This window comes from Nicotiana tabacum, chromosome 8 (assembly GCF_000715075.1).
Source record: "Nicotiana tabacum cultivar K326 chromosome 8, ASM71507v2, whole genome shotgun sequence".
Classification (NCBI taxonomy): Eukaryota; Viridiplantae; Streptophyta; class Magnoliopsida; order Solanales; family Solanaceae; genus Nicotiana; species Nicotiana tabacum.
Window position 1 is genome coordinate 25,417,355 of NC_134087.1, and position 15,234 is coordinate 25,432,588.

The following is a 15,234-nucleotide window of genomic DNA, read 5'->3' on the forward strand; positions in this document are numbered from 1 at the left end:
AATGACCTAGAAGAGAAAGCTTTAAACAAGAAAATGGCTTTCCACAAATTACATCCAATATGCAATTTGTAATCCAAAATACACAAGAAATAAAAGGTCCAACAAATCTAGAAAATAACTATTATGTCCCTGCAAAAGCTCTAAGAGTTGATGTAAGTGCAAAAGGGGCAACTTATTTAGTAGAGTTCAACTTGTGACAGTCAAACTTTATTATTTCATCACTATCTTTCCATACTTGACAAAAATATGTACAATATAATCAACAACGACAACAACAACAACATTCAACCTGCATTCAGTATCTTTTAGCTCTTTATTTCTTTCTTTCTTTTTCTGTGCTATGCATAACCATACTAAGTGATAACTAGAGTCTATAGGCTCAAAATTACCAGTTTACATACAACAACACTAAGAGCTAAATTAGCAAGAATAAACAACATAATCCATAAGAAAAAGGTTCTCCAAAAGCGCTCAACTTTCCAAACAAGCAATCAACGCAATAAGATCTACTCCAAAATCACCTACTCGGTTGAAAATCATAGCATTTATAGCTACTTTATAAAATCTTAAGTAATTAATTGAAATCCTAACTTTAAAGGGAAAAAAGAAACTTTTTTTCCGAGATCAATTCAAAACCCTATGACCTATTTTCTTGCACGATCCAAACTAGGTGATCCATCAATATAGATGTAGATAAGGAAGGCGAGACTTACAAAGAGAGATGGAGAAAGAGAAAATATTGGGATCCTAGCGAAGACAATTGAATTTGATCAGAAACAACACCGTATATCAACGGAATGTAAAAGGATGATTAATTGATTATTATTCACAAACAATAGTATCAGTACAAAGAATAATTTTTGCAATTTGAACAGTGTGAGCACGTGATTTTTGTTTCGCACGACAATCGCTCCAAAAGAAATAAAAAAATAATAATAATTGGCCCTGCTGTACAAATTTTGGATTTTTACATGGCACTTTGTTGGTTATTTACGATTTTTGCCCATTTTTACTTTATTAAAACAAAATACAAAAAAATGTGTGTGTCATGCATAATTCGAACCGTAATCCGGTCGTTAAACAGAAAATCATAAATAGGCATCTTCGTCCGTGATTTTATTTTGTTTGATTTTACCTGTTTTGAAATATTTTAGTGTGTGTGCAAATAATTGTATTGAGTGTGTATTTAATTTTAATTTGATTTTTTTTGCTTAGTTTTGTTTTTAAAATAAAATAAAAAAGAAAAAAAGAAAAAAAATCTTTTCTTCTTCCGGATTGGGCCAATTTATTAAAATTGGCCCAAACAAACAACGTTCAAACCAGGCCTGCCCGGTCCGCACCAGCTGATACCCAGGGTGTCCAAACGACGCCGTTTTGGTCCAAACTGATCTGGGCCGTTGATCTCAGATTGATCAACGGCCAAGATCGCCTCCCCATAACCCACTAATGACCCCGACCCGTTTCCACCCGGACCGACCCAAACCCTCTAAAAGATGAAACGACACCGTTTCCCTCAAGCTGAAGGATCCTGGCCCTTCATCACATCTCATCCAATGGCCAGGATCCGCCCACCCACTAACTATATAAGTCTCTAACCTTACCTTGCCCCCCATCTGATACCCCAGCTCCCGTCTTCACCATCTTCCCCATCAAACCCTAGAGCCGCCCCTGCATCCTTCACCATGAAAACCGGCGGCACGGACGCCGGTGACCTCGCCCTTAACACCATAGAACCCCCTTGCCGTCCTGAACCCAAATCTACCAACCACACACCTCGAATCCTATCCCACCTTCTCGAATCTTCATTTGAAGATTCGAGTCGGAACCTAATCTACACCGATCTGCCCTAAACTCATACCAGACACTCCCCAGACCCCCCTCGTGACCAAACCATACTTGGTTTGGTCCGAATCTGACCAGGGAAGCATGAATCCCAGATCTGATTTTGGAACTCTGTGGTTCTCCGTCACTGGTCCACCTTGTCCAAATCGAAGAGATTAAGGTCTAATGGACCTTAATCGAAGTGTTTCTCATCTGAGAAACACTTCGATTAAAGTCCGTTCAGCCTTAAGAAAGGCCTGACCGAGTCCGAGTTTAAGGTTTTGATTTTTCAAGGTTTAAGGTGAGTTCTTTCGTTTCTTATTTGTTTTGGTTCATTTGATTGTTGTAAGGGTCTGTTCATGTTCTGTTTGGGTCCTTGACTTTTATCAACTGTGCCTTGACCACTTTGCCTGAACCTCTGTTGTTTGATTAAGCCTTTCCATTTTTTCTGATAATGTGTATGTAAGTGTTGTGCAATTAGCTGATTTTCAAGTTTGGACTGACTAGTTGACTCCTCGAGTGCAATTCTGCTTAGTCAATATAATGCGAACCTTGTGTGATACTGTTAAATGTCGGATTTTTGGCTACGATTGTATGTGTTATAACTAATATAGTCGAGTCGACATGTGTCGTCAATTAGTTTCAACTGTCTGAACAAAAATAAATCGATTTGCTTCTGTTGAACATTGCCTGAATCCATTAAGAACCAAGTTCAGTTACTTATAGTTGTCAATATGATTTCAGAAAACCTAAGGCTTGGTCTGTAATTGAAATCTGAGTTGATGGCATGTGCACTTGTGCACAACATGTGCATTGTGCACAGCCTGGGTCCCTGCATAAAAGAGCTTTTGATTTAAAAATGGTTTGACAGCATATGCTGTCAGATATATTCTACTGCCCATACTTTGCTTTAGTTTAAAGAAGTATTAAACCTTTTAAAAGGGTAAATCTGCCAGGGAATGTTGATGGGGGTTAATACTTAATTAGCTAAAGTGGAACTGAAAATGGAAGGCACATGGGAGGGGTATGGTGATATTCTAAACAGGCTGTTAAAAGGGGTAATGTGAAGGCTTATAAAGAGAGGTTAGAGGACATCTGATAAAGGAGAAGACCCTGAGGATTAGAGGATTAGAGGTTAGAGAACCCTGGAGATTAGAAAAAAAAACACACAGACACACACAGATAGAGGGAGGCACACTGTGAGAATTATTTTGAAAGAGAGGGTGATACACATTGAGTGATATACACACACACACATAGAGATAGACATTGACAAGAACAGAGTAATTTGAGAGGAGAAACTTTCAGGAGAGGGAAGTTCTGGAAACAGAAAACTGGAAAAGAATTTTTGTCTGATAACTCAGACAGACAAAACTAGAAATTTCTTTCTTTCCTGTTGTTTTGATTTCACTAAATCTGGGCCTGTTTGTGCAACACTGTTTTCCTCCAAATCCCAGCTGAGTCTGCTTGGTTGTTGTTATTTTACTCGAGGATTTGGTCTAGTTGAGTATTTCCAGTTGAGGTCTTGATCCCACTCCAATTGTTTCGTGTGTTGTTGTTGCTGCTATTCTGTTCCCTATTTCTGCTGCCATTCTATGTCCTGCTGCTACTGCTAGTCCTATTTCTTGCTGCTGCTGATTTTCCCATCTTCTCCTTCTTCTCCTTTGCATTTTCAGTATTTCCAGGTACACATTTCGAGCCCCATCTTGGTGTAACCAAAACAGTTTGAAAGCATGAAATGAAAAAGGTTGAAGAAGTTCAAAGTTATTTGTTGTAATATTCATGGTATATTAATGGGCCTGTGTAGTTGTTAGTTCACAATTCAATAGTACAAAAATGTATGTTAATTAATACTCATCTGAGCTTAGTCCTTCATGTTTCAGTTTGTAGTTATTTGTTAATACGGGGTATGGATACTCCAAACTTATACTATACTGACTTGTTTTATTTTAGTTTTTTTGCTGGGTCTCGTTAGGCAGTACATAAGATCATATTCAAATCCCATTAGTAACAACGCCTAGTAGTTAATTCCCTTAATTCAGCCCCAATAAGTCTAGTTAAATTCAATTCAAGAAACGTTTGGACACAAGTATAACATTGGGTCAATCTCGAATGTAATTTCTTTGTCCAATTAAAGTATGTTTCACAAGTTATGACATCCCTCCACTTTGTAAATAATTAATCAGAAATTAATAAGAATCCGGATTAGGCAAAAACATATAGTTAAATTAGCATGTTCCTTTTCTTTTAGTTTTAGGGACAAACGTAATAGAAATGTAGTCACTGTAGGATACCCTTCTAAAATAATGAGACGAGCCTCGCCAAATAAAAATGCAAATTGCGGGGCCCTCAATAAATAACCATAATAAGTATTTTAGAAGTCGGGCTAGGCCGCTTAGTGAATCTCACGGCCTTCCACCAAATAATAACGCGCTAGACTCTTCAGGCACGATTTAAGTAAATTATATTCTTAAATTCGGGTGCACATTGATGTGACCCAAATCCAAATCTCAACGGAGTCAAAATGTGTTAACAACTACGGGTGCATTGATTGTGACGTGGTTCGAGATGCATTTTCACGACGTTGCAATTCTATAAAAATAAGTGATAATGATAAAAGCGGTTTAAACTTAATAAAAGCACGTAAGTCATAACATGTATTTAAATCAGATATTTAGCCATTATAACAATTTAAGCGACCGTGCTAGAACCACGGGATTCGAGGGTGCCTAACACCTTCCCTCAGGTCAACAGAATTCCTTACTTAGAATTTCTGGTTCGCAGATTTCATTTGGAAAGTCGAAAATTTCCTCGATTTGGGATTCAAGATAAACCGGTGACTTGGGACACCAAAAGCCAAACCTTTCCCAAGTGGCGACTCTGAATTAAATAAATAATCTCATTTCGAATATTGTCACTTAAATTGAAAAAACTCCACCCGCGTATTTACCCTTCGGGGCCGGGCGCGCAAAAAGGAGGTGTGACAAACAGCACAAAAAGAATTATTGTAAGTCTCTATGACTAAAAATATTCCTACTTTATTGACTTATGGAAAAATTACAAGTTTAGTAAGACCCTCTTGGTTTATATATGACCATAGCCTCACTAATTGCCCTTGCTGCAGTCCCAATGTTTGAACAACTCTATTTCAATTTCCACAAAGAAACATCTGTCTTCCTCGCATCCGGATTGTCATGGAAAATAGATGACCATTCAAATCATGCAAATTAATATCTAACATATTATTGTCTTGCAACATCTGAAATTGTTGAGGTGAAAGATAGTTAGTTCCTACTGCTTTAGGAATTAGCAATCTGCTTTCCTTTTTACTAACATCCGAAGAACTTAACACTTTCCTTGTAAGAAAAGTTACATGAGTCCGTTCACACCTCCTTTTTATCCGAGGGAAATATAAGGGAGTTTTCACACCTCCTTTTTATCCGAGGGGAATATAAGGGAGTTTTTCCAATTTAAGTAACATAAATCAAAATGAGATTATTTAATTAATTCCAGAGTCGCGCGCTAAAGCCCTCGATTTTTTTCTTTACTTTTTTTTTTGTATTTTTAATTTTCTATTTTTTTTTATTTTTCTACATCACCCACCCACCCCCACCCCCCCGCACGCGCTAACCCCCTCAGTTTTTTCTTTATTTTTTTGTATTTTTAATTTTCTATTTTTATTTTTTATTTGTTTGCACCACCCACTCACCCTACCCCCGTACCCCTCACCCCCAACCCCCCTCCCCCGCCTAAACCCCCTCACTTTTTTTTGTAATTTTAATTCTCTATTTTTTGTTTTTTCGTTTTTCTGCACCACCCCCACCCAATCCTCCCATTTTCCACCCTAGCGAGACTTACAAAGAGAGATGGAGAAAGAGAAAATATTGCGATCCTAGCGAAGACAATTGAATTTGATCAGAAACAACACCGTATATCAACGGAATGTAAAAGGATAATTAATTGATTATTATTCACAAACAATAGTATCAGTACAAAGAATGATTTTTGCAATTTGAACAGCACAAAAAGAATTATTGTAAGTCTCTATGACTAATAATATTCCTACTTTATTGACATATGGAAAAATTACAAGTTTAGTAAGACCCTCTTGGCTTATATATGACCATAGCCTCACTAATTGCCCTTGCTGCAGTCCCAATGTTTGAACAACTCTATTCCAATTTCCACAAAGAAACATCTGTCTTCCTCGCATCCGGATTGTCATGGAAAATAGATGACCATTCAAATCATGCAAATTAATATCTAACATATTATTGTCTTGCAACATCTGAAATTGTTGAGGTGAAAGATAGTTAGTTTCTACTGCTTTAGGAATTAGCAATCTGCTTTTCTTTTTACTAACATCCGAAGAACTTAACACTTTCATTGTAAGAAAAGTTACATGAGTCCGTTCACACCTCCTTTTTATCCGAGGGGAATATAAGGGAGTTTTTCCAATTTAAGTAACATAAATCAAAATGAGATTATTTAATTAATTCAGAGTCGCGCGCTAAACCCCTCAATTTTTTTCTTTACTTTTTTTTTGTATTTTTAGTTTTCTATTTTTTTATTTTTCTACATCACCCACCCACCCCCACCCCCCCGCACGTGCTAACCCCTCAGTTTTTTCTTTATTTTTTTGTATTTTCAATTTTCAATTTTTTTTATTTTTTTGCACCACCCACTCACCCTATCCCCGTACCCCCCACCCCTAACCCCACTCCCCCGCCTAAACCCCCTCACTTTTTTCTTTGTAATTTTAATTCTCTATTTTTTGTTTTTTCGTTTTTCTGCACCACCCACCCACCCAATCCTCCCATTTTCCACCCCTACAAGAAATGTACTAGAAGAGAAAGCTTTAAACAAGAAGATGGCTTTTCACAAATTACATCCAATATGCAATTTGTAATCCAAAATACACAAGAAATAAAAGGTCCAACGAATCTAGAAAATGACTATTATGTCCCTGCAAAAGCTCTAAGAGTTGATGTAAGTGCAAAAGGGGCAACTTATTTAGTAGAGTTCAACTTGTGACAGTCAAACTTTATTATTTCATCACTATGTTTTCATATTTGAAAAAAATGCATACAATATATCAACAACAACAACATTCAACCTGCATTCAGTGTCTTTTAGCTCTTTATTTCTTCTTTCTTTTTCTGTGCTATGCATAACCATACCAAGTGATAACTGGAGTCTACATGCTAAAAATTACCAGTTTACATACAACAACACCAAGAGCTAAATTAGCAAGAATAAACAGCATAATCTATAAGAAAAAGGTTCTCCAAAAGCGCTCAACTTTCCAAACAAGCAATCAACGCAATAAGATCTACTCCAAAATCACCTACTCGGTTGAAAATCATAGCTTTTATAGCTACTTTATAAAATCTTAAGTAATCAATTGAAATCCTAACTTTAAAGGGAAAAAAAAAACTTTTTTTCTGAGCTCAATTCAAAACCCTATGACCTATTTTCTTGTACGATCCAAACTAGGTGATCCATCAATATAGATGTAGATAAGGAAGGCGAGACTTACAAAAAGAGATGGAGAAAGAGAGAATGTTGCGATCCTAGCGAAGACAAATGAATTTGATCAGAAACATCACCGTATATCAACAGAATGTAAAATGATGATTAATTGATGATTAATTAAGTCTTTATGACTAAAAACATTCCTATTTTATTGACTTATGGAAAAATTACAAGTTTAGTAAGACCCTCTTGGTTTATATATGACCATAGCCTCACTAATTGCCCTTGCTACAGTCCCAATGTCTGAACAACTCTATTTCAAGTTCCGCAAAGAAACATCTGTCTTCCTCGCATCCGGATTGTCATGGAAAAAAGATGACCGTTTAAATCATGCAAATTAATATTTGACATATTATTATATTGCAACATTTGAAGCTGTTGAGGTGAAAAATAGTAAGTTCTTACTGCTTTAGGAATTAGCAATTTGCTTTTTTTTTTTTACTAACATCCGAAGAACTTAACACTTTCCTTGTAAGAAAAGTTACATGAGTCCTGTCACACCTCCTTTTTATCCTAGGGGGATATAAAGGAGTTTTTCCCATTTAAGTGACATAAATTGAAATGAGATTATTTAATTAATTCTAGAATCACCACTTGAAATAATTTAGTTAGTGTCCCAAGTCACCGATTTATTTTAAATCCCAAATTGAGGAAACTTTGACTCTATTTAAAGTCTGAAAAACTAGAAGATCGGGTAAGGAATTCTGTTAAATCGGGAGAAGGTGTTAGGCATTTCCGGGTTCCATGGTTCTAGCACGACCATTTAACTACTAATAATTGGCCTCATTATATGATTAATTACAAGTTTTAACCTATTGCACATTTTTAACCCTTTAAACCGCTTTTAATTATTTATGGAGTTATTTCTGAAACAAGTTATGATTGTCGTACACTTGTTTATTTTTGTATATATTGCGAATCATGTCACGGGAACCGTACCCACGGTCAACAACATGTGTATTTTATTATTATTCGAAATTGTGGTCGGGTCACATGAAATGTGCATTCGAATTTGGGAATTAGGTATCACAACTATGTTACGGGAACCGTACCCATAGCCGTGATGATTTATTTTATTAATCGCGCTTAAAAGTAACTACACACGTTAATAAGATTCAATTACTTGTCTATAATTTGAGATTACATGGGAGGGTCCGAAATTGTGAAATTAATTGGGGGCAGATGCGTATCTGAATACTAAAAGAAGTATCACAAATGGTCATAACTAAAAATTAAAGAACTAAATACAATCAACTTTGAGTCAAGAATATGCGAACTGAGTTAAAACAATTGTGAGTTTTAATTACAAGAAAATGGGCCAGATGTATAGTCTTGTTTCTGAAAATATTGGGCTCTCATTGCCTCGCTGAAATTCCTTATTGGGCTGATAACTAACTTCGACCAAGCCCATCACAATGAGTAAATACAAACTCTTTACATAAATAACCAAATTTGTGGTAATTATCCTAGGACAAAATACCAAAATCATACTACTTTTTACTGAATATCTTGAAATATACGTTTGGCAACATGCTGAATTCTGACAGTAAGCTAAATATATTAACTTTTTCATAGAAACTTCGGAGAATGATAAAAGTATTGTTTTTAACAGGAATTCAATTACACCTTTCAAAACAAACTTATACACTGTGAAGGGTACAATCAAGTACTTGTATGCTAAAGCTATAAAAAGATCTCAAAATAACTATTCCTCATTTCACCATACTAAAATTCCAGCAAATACAACCAATCAATTTTGTAGTTCAGTCTTTAATACTTCTGACATTAGCCATCTACTACAACTTCAATCTGTATTCAACAAAACATGAAATTGATGAACTTCTCAATCTAATCACTAAGCTTGTTGAGATAATACTTATTCAAAGATGAAAGGGAACAAACTTATTATCTTCAACATCATTTCTGATATAAATCAGTATCCAAACAGAGTATTAATTCAAACAATGAACCATTTATGTGAATGATAACTGATAAAACCCTTAGTTCAAATATCATACACACATGAAATAGATTATTAGAGAAGGAAATCCAAGCAGTTTGCACAGCTAAATTATCAATTCATTAAATCAGACTTGAGTGTTTAAAGAAACCCAATATTTCATTCACAAAACTCAATAGGGAATACAAAAGATCAGAAACATACCTAGAAAAAAGGAAAACAACAAGAAGAAACAAAAGAAATCTAAAGTTCTTAGTTTAGCTCAGCAAAACCAGCAATCAATAAACCCAAAATTTCTGCTCCAACTTCTGAAACCTAGCAAAAATACCTCAAGACCAAAGAAAGCTCGAAATTTCTCAAGAACACTTTTTAGAAAAAAGAAATTTTTTTTTTCAGCCGTTTGCCTATCTTTTTCTTCTCCTTCCCTTTTTTTCATGATTGGAAAAGAGATCTTTTATAGAGGAGATTTAGGGCAACAAAGCCTGTTTTTCCTCATTCAAATGTACCCTTTAAACTTTTAATTTAATTCACTTACACCCCCGCCCACAGAATTTTCCCCCTCTTTTTTCTAAAAAGATCTTTGTCAGCCCTTATCTAGAAGCTTCCCATTTGTTAAGATAAGATTCCCTCAATCCCTATCCAATTTGAACCCCTCAGTACCCCTGTATTTACCCCCTTTTATTTTACTATTTTGACACTTACCCTAGGTGGTACTGGACCTCTGGGCTACTTAAACCATAAGCCAAATATTTCACTTGGGCCCTTGCACTAACAAACCCAAATCTGAACCCAACCCATAAACCAAAATAGTTCTATGAAGAATTAAATCAAGCTCTGACTAAACAAAGATTAATGATGCATTTTAAAAAAAAACTATATATTACGAATGCAATTATATCTAATTATTGAGCTACTAACACTGATGATCAATCATGCACAAAAAAAACAATTTTTAGACATAAAATTGTTATCACAGTAGGGGTTATGAAAAATAGGAGGAGAGGTACACCGGTTGAATTGCCAAAAGCTTCAATATCTTTGAGAAAAGCAGTAACGACTTGATTTTATCACGACCCAAAATCCACTAAGGGTCGTGATGGCGCCGGACACTGCTGTCAGGCAAGCCAACCAAAATACTTAATTAAATTATCGTTTTAATAATTTTGAAAAACTATGATTTTTCTTCAATTTTACCAGTAAAAGATAATCGTTTCAAATCAAATATGAATGTTAAGAAGTTAATACAAGATAACCCGTAATCATCCCAGAACCCGGTATCACAAGTGCATGAGCATTTACTAGGGAATGAAATAAAATACAATAACTGTCCGGAATACAAAGTGGACAGAAATGAAAAGAACAGTAAAATACTCTTAAGGGGACTCTACTGGCTGCGGGTCGTCTTGATAAATGCAGCTCACCTAAGTCCGTACCAACCATGCTGCTATGCTACTAAGCCACTAGCCACATATGAACCTGTGCAACAAAAATGCACACCAAGTGTAGTATGAGTACGAAAACAACGTGTGTAGACATGTGATTTTTGACCCTCCCCGGGAATTTTCACATTTTTAGCGTAAATATTTAATTTAGGTCTAATATAGCTATTTTGACTATTTTACTCTATTTCGTCGCAAAAAAGAAAAATTACAAAAAAAAATATATAAATTTTAGTTTATGTATTTCTCATAAACTTGAAAAAATACAAAAAATTGTACTTTATTTTTGTACTTTATATAATTTCGAAAATTTACAAAAAATATAGTTCTATTAATGTTTTGTAGTCATTTTAATTTTGAAAAAATACAAAAATATTACTTTATATTTTATCTTTATATAAAAACGAAAATTACAAAAAAATAGTTTTATTAATATTTTGTAGCTATTTTAATCTTGAAAAACATTAAAAAAAAAAGAAAGATATAGTTTTGTTTTAAATATTAGTCTTATTTTGGTAGTTATTTTGCTTACATAGGATTAGTTGAGCAACGTCGTGTTCTTATTCTCGGGTCCGGGCAAAAGAATAATATTCGGGTTCAAACTACCCGTTTTTAGGCCTAATTTTCGGGCCTAGCCCATAATAATCCGAGTCCACCACACAAGGAGGACAAGCGTGAGGAACACGGACGGAACACCGTACACGGGGAACCCCACCACACGTGGGGGTCATAAGTCTTGAACCCCACCACGCACGGGGGTCCATTTTTCTTTGCAAAAGGGTACAAATGCACGGGCAAACAAAAAATGTAAGGACAGATTTGAAAACCAACGTGCACTGTTCATGCTTCTTCTTCCTAAAGAAGAAGAAGAAAAAACCCTAGCAAAGACCTACCCCAAAACCACCATCAACAACCCCAAAACCACCATCAACAACTCCACCACCCGTCACTGCCCGTCGACCACTGCCCAAACAGCCCCTCGCATCCCCAGCAGTCATCTACCACCATCGCTGCCCGCTACTAGTTGAACCAGCACGATCGCCACCACCCGTCACTGCCCGTCGACCCTACATCCAAACTACCAGCCCACGACCACTTCTTCTCCTTCGTCGTAACCAAAAAACTAGTCCGGCGATCCTCCATTAAATCCGACCATCACTGCTGTTCCGTTCAGCCCCCTCACGTCCAAATGACCACCTGGAAAAACCAGTCGCAGCCATGACTCATTTTCAATCCGTTCGTGTTCGAGTTTCTGGTCCATGGCTCTGTTCGTCTCTGTTTGTTCAGGTTAGTAAACTTCAAGTATTAGACAAGGAAATGTTACGGAATGTTCAAAGATGCAATATAGAAATTGGTATGGTAATTTTCTGCCTATGTTTCACTGTATGCATTTTGCTTCATTTTTATGTTATGTTATTCTTGTTTATTTGATGTCATTTGATTAAGTTGTATTACGTGTTCTATGACACAGTTTGACGTTAATTGGTTCGTCCCTTCCTTTACTTAGTGCATTTAGACAAAATTAGTATTAGCACATGTCGTTACTACTCCCGAAACACTCATTCACTAAACTCCTTTTATTAAATTTCTAACGAGTTATGAGATTTTAGTGGTAAAGAGGCTGTAAGGTTTAGTATTGTTAAAGGCATAAAAATGGCATCCTTTTAAAATTAGAAATAAAAAAAAAAACGAGACAAGCTTCGCCAAAATAAAAAAATGTACAGATTGCGGAGCCCTCACAAAATATATGTATTAATACTTAGATTCCGGGACGAGCCGTTTAGCAAATTTCACGGACCTACCCAAAATAATAATGCGCTAATTGCTTTAGGCGCGCCTTTAATAATTTATTCTCCCTAACTCGGATGCACATTTATGTGACCCAAATCCAAATCTCAACGGAGTCGAAATGTGTCTGTAATCGCGGGTACATTGATTGTGACGTGGTTTGAGATGCATTTCCATGACGTTGCAAATTCCTTTTAAAAATAATGAATGAGACGAGCCTCGACAAAAAAAAATGCACAAGCTGCGGGGCCCTCTAAATGTATATATTAAAATACTTAGAATTCGGGACAGGCCGTTTAGCGAATTTCACGGCCTTATCCCAACATAACAATACGCTAGTTGCTTTAGGCGCGTATTTAATAATGTTATCTTCCTAAACTCGGGTGCACATTTATGTGACCCAAATCCTAATCTCAACAGAGTTGAAACGTAGCTCTAACCACGGGTACATTGATTGTAACGTGGTTCGAGGTGTGTTTCCACGATGTTGTAATTCTTGATAAAAATAACATTAAATGATAAAAGCGGTTAAAAGATAAAATTTGCACATAAGTTCATATTTGTATAAAATCAGATAATCAAGCCGAATATAACAGTTGAGCGACCGTGCTAGAACCACGGAACTCGGGAATGCCTAACACCTTCTCCCGGGTTAACAGAATTCCCTATCCGGATTTCTGGTACGCAGACTGTAATATGGAGTCATTCTTTTCCTCGATTCGGGATTAAAATTGGTGACTTGGGACACCCTAAATCTCCCAAGTGGCGACTCTGAAATAAATAAACAAATCCCGTTTCGATTGTCCTTTAATTGAAAAAACTCCCTTGTACCCTCGCGGGTACGTAAAAAGGAGGTGTGACAGCTCTGGCGACTCTGCTGGGGAATCAGACCCAGAACCACTGGTTCAGGGTTAGAAATTCGAGCTTAGATAAATTGTTATATTTGGTTTTATCTGATTTTGTTACATGTTTGGGCTCAATGTGCTAAATGATGTGTTTTACCGCTTTGATATTACTTGGACTGTATATATAAAATGTGCCGAAACCCCTCTCTTCTCTCTTTTGAGGAGTGCACGCTGGTCGTGACTTCTTTCTGTTAGTGTCATATACCAAAATAGAACGAGGATTCGGAGGAGTTGCAAAACCGGATGGCCCTTTGGTTACCGGTACACAACTCCCATCCTCGGCTCGAGTTGTCCGCTCGGGTATGCCAAGTCTAGAAGAAATACCCAGGTTATGAACTTAGAATAACGCAGCTTCATGCCGGATCCCTAGTAGGAACGTTTATTTGCATCATGTGCATTTGACTTAGGGGACTCAACACAGGGGTTGGGTCCATCTAGGACAAACAACCTGAAAATAATAGACCATCTTAAGGCATCCGATGTGCTACATGTTGTATTTATTCAAGGGTAAAAGGGTCGTTTGGCGGACCAATGATAGTTGAGGACAAATGACACTCCTTATCATGCTGATCACGTTAAATAAGAAAGTTGCACGATTTTTTGTAGATAAGCATGTTATTATGTTAATTAAGCACATGAGGAACATTTGTGGAATCCAAGAAGTCTTGGAATTCCTTATGTCCCCCATGCTTCATATTTTGGGAAAAGCGCATGGGGAACATTTGCGGAATCCAAGATGTCTTGGAAATCCTTATGTCTCTCATGCCACATTTTTGAAAAATAATAATAAATATAAAAAATAAAAATATGCATAAAAAAAAAGCATTGAAAATTCAAAAAGATTTTACATGTTGTCATCATTCTCCACAAATTAGAAAATCGTGCAAAAGAGGAGAAAATAACAGTGTAGAGATATAACTACTTATTTTTGAAAAAAAAAACCAATGTCCAAGTAGTGTCGAAACTCTGCCAAAATTTTGAAAAAAAAAGAAAAAAAAAAGAAGGAATGTTTTATGTTTTACATTAGTTTGTTTGTTTTTATGAAGGAAAATAATAATTTGTTTGTTTGTTGTGGAAAAAATAGAAAATGGAAAAGGATCTTATCAAAAATAGTTTATTTGCCCGAACTACGCGGGTTTGATTCTCACCGGATGTGAGATACGTAGGCAACCTTCATCGGGTCCAACCCCACCTTTTGCTAAAAAGCCAAAGCCAAATAAATAAACAAAAAAAATATGTCAAGGTTTTTTAATTTTGTCATAAATAAGTCGGGTGATGTCCAACTTTCCCTTTTACAAAAAAAATAGCAAAAATATATATGTCAAATTTTTAAGAGGTCGGGTGACGCTGTTTTATCAAGACATAGCCGAATGTTCCCGAAAGGGCCGCCGGAAGGCTGACTTTGCATAAACGGTCACTTTTGGGTCAGGTTAGGATTTGGTTCAGTTGACCCACACAACCTTAAAAATCTTAGACCCCGAGACGTTGAAAGGCCGTGTTTGCAATATTGAGTTTGCTAATTTGAAAATGATAAAAAGAGTCATAAAGAAGTCGAGTGACGCTGTTTTACCAAGACATAGACGAATGTTCCCGAAAAGGAACCCCGGAAGGCTGACTTTGCATAAACAGCCACCTTTGGGTCATTTTAGGATTTTGATCCAGTTGACCCACTCAGCCTTAAAAATCTTCGTCCCCGAGGCGCTGAAGGGCCGTGTTTGCAACACCAGTTTTTTTTGTAATTTTGAAAATAAAAAAAAACAAAGAGTCAGCGGTTAGGTGAATACCA

At 36.3% G+C, this 15,234-nt stretch overlaps 1 long non-coding RNA gene across 1 annotated transcript; it reads right to left on the reverse strand.

The window, feature by feature from the left end:
- Nucleotides 1–8,589: 8,589 nt before the first annotated feature.
- On the reverse strand, nt 8,590–9,837 carry LOC107796291 (uncharacterized). The gene is made up of 2 exons (XR_001650363.2): nt 9,521–9,837; nt 8,590–9,165 (listed from the first exon to the last, which is right to left on the reverse strand). It is a non-coding gene; the product is annotated as an uncharacterized LOC107796291 (long non-coding RNA).
- Between the last annotated feature and the right edge of the window lie 5,397 nt (nt 9,838–15,234).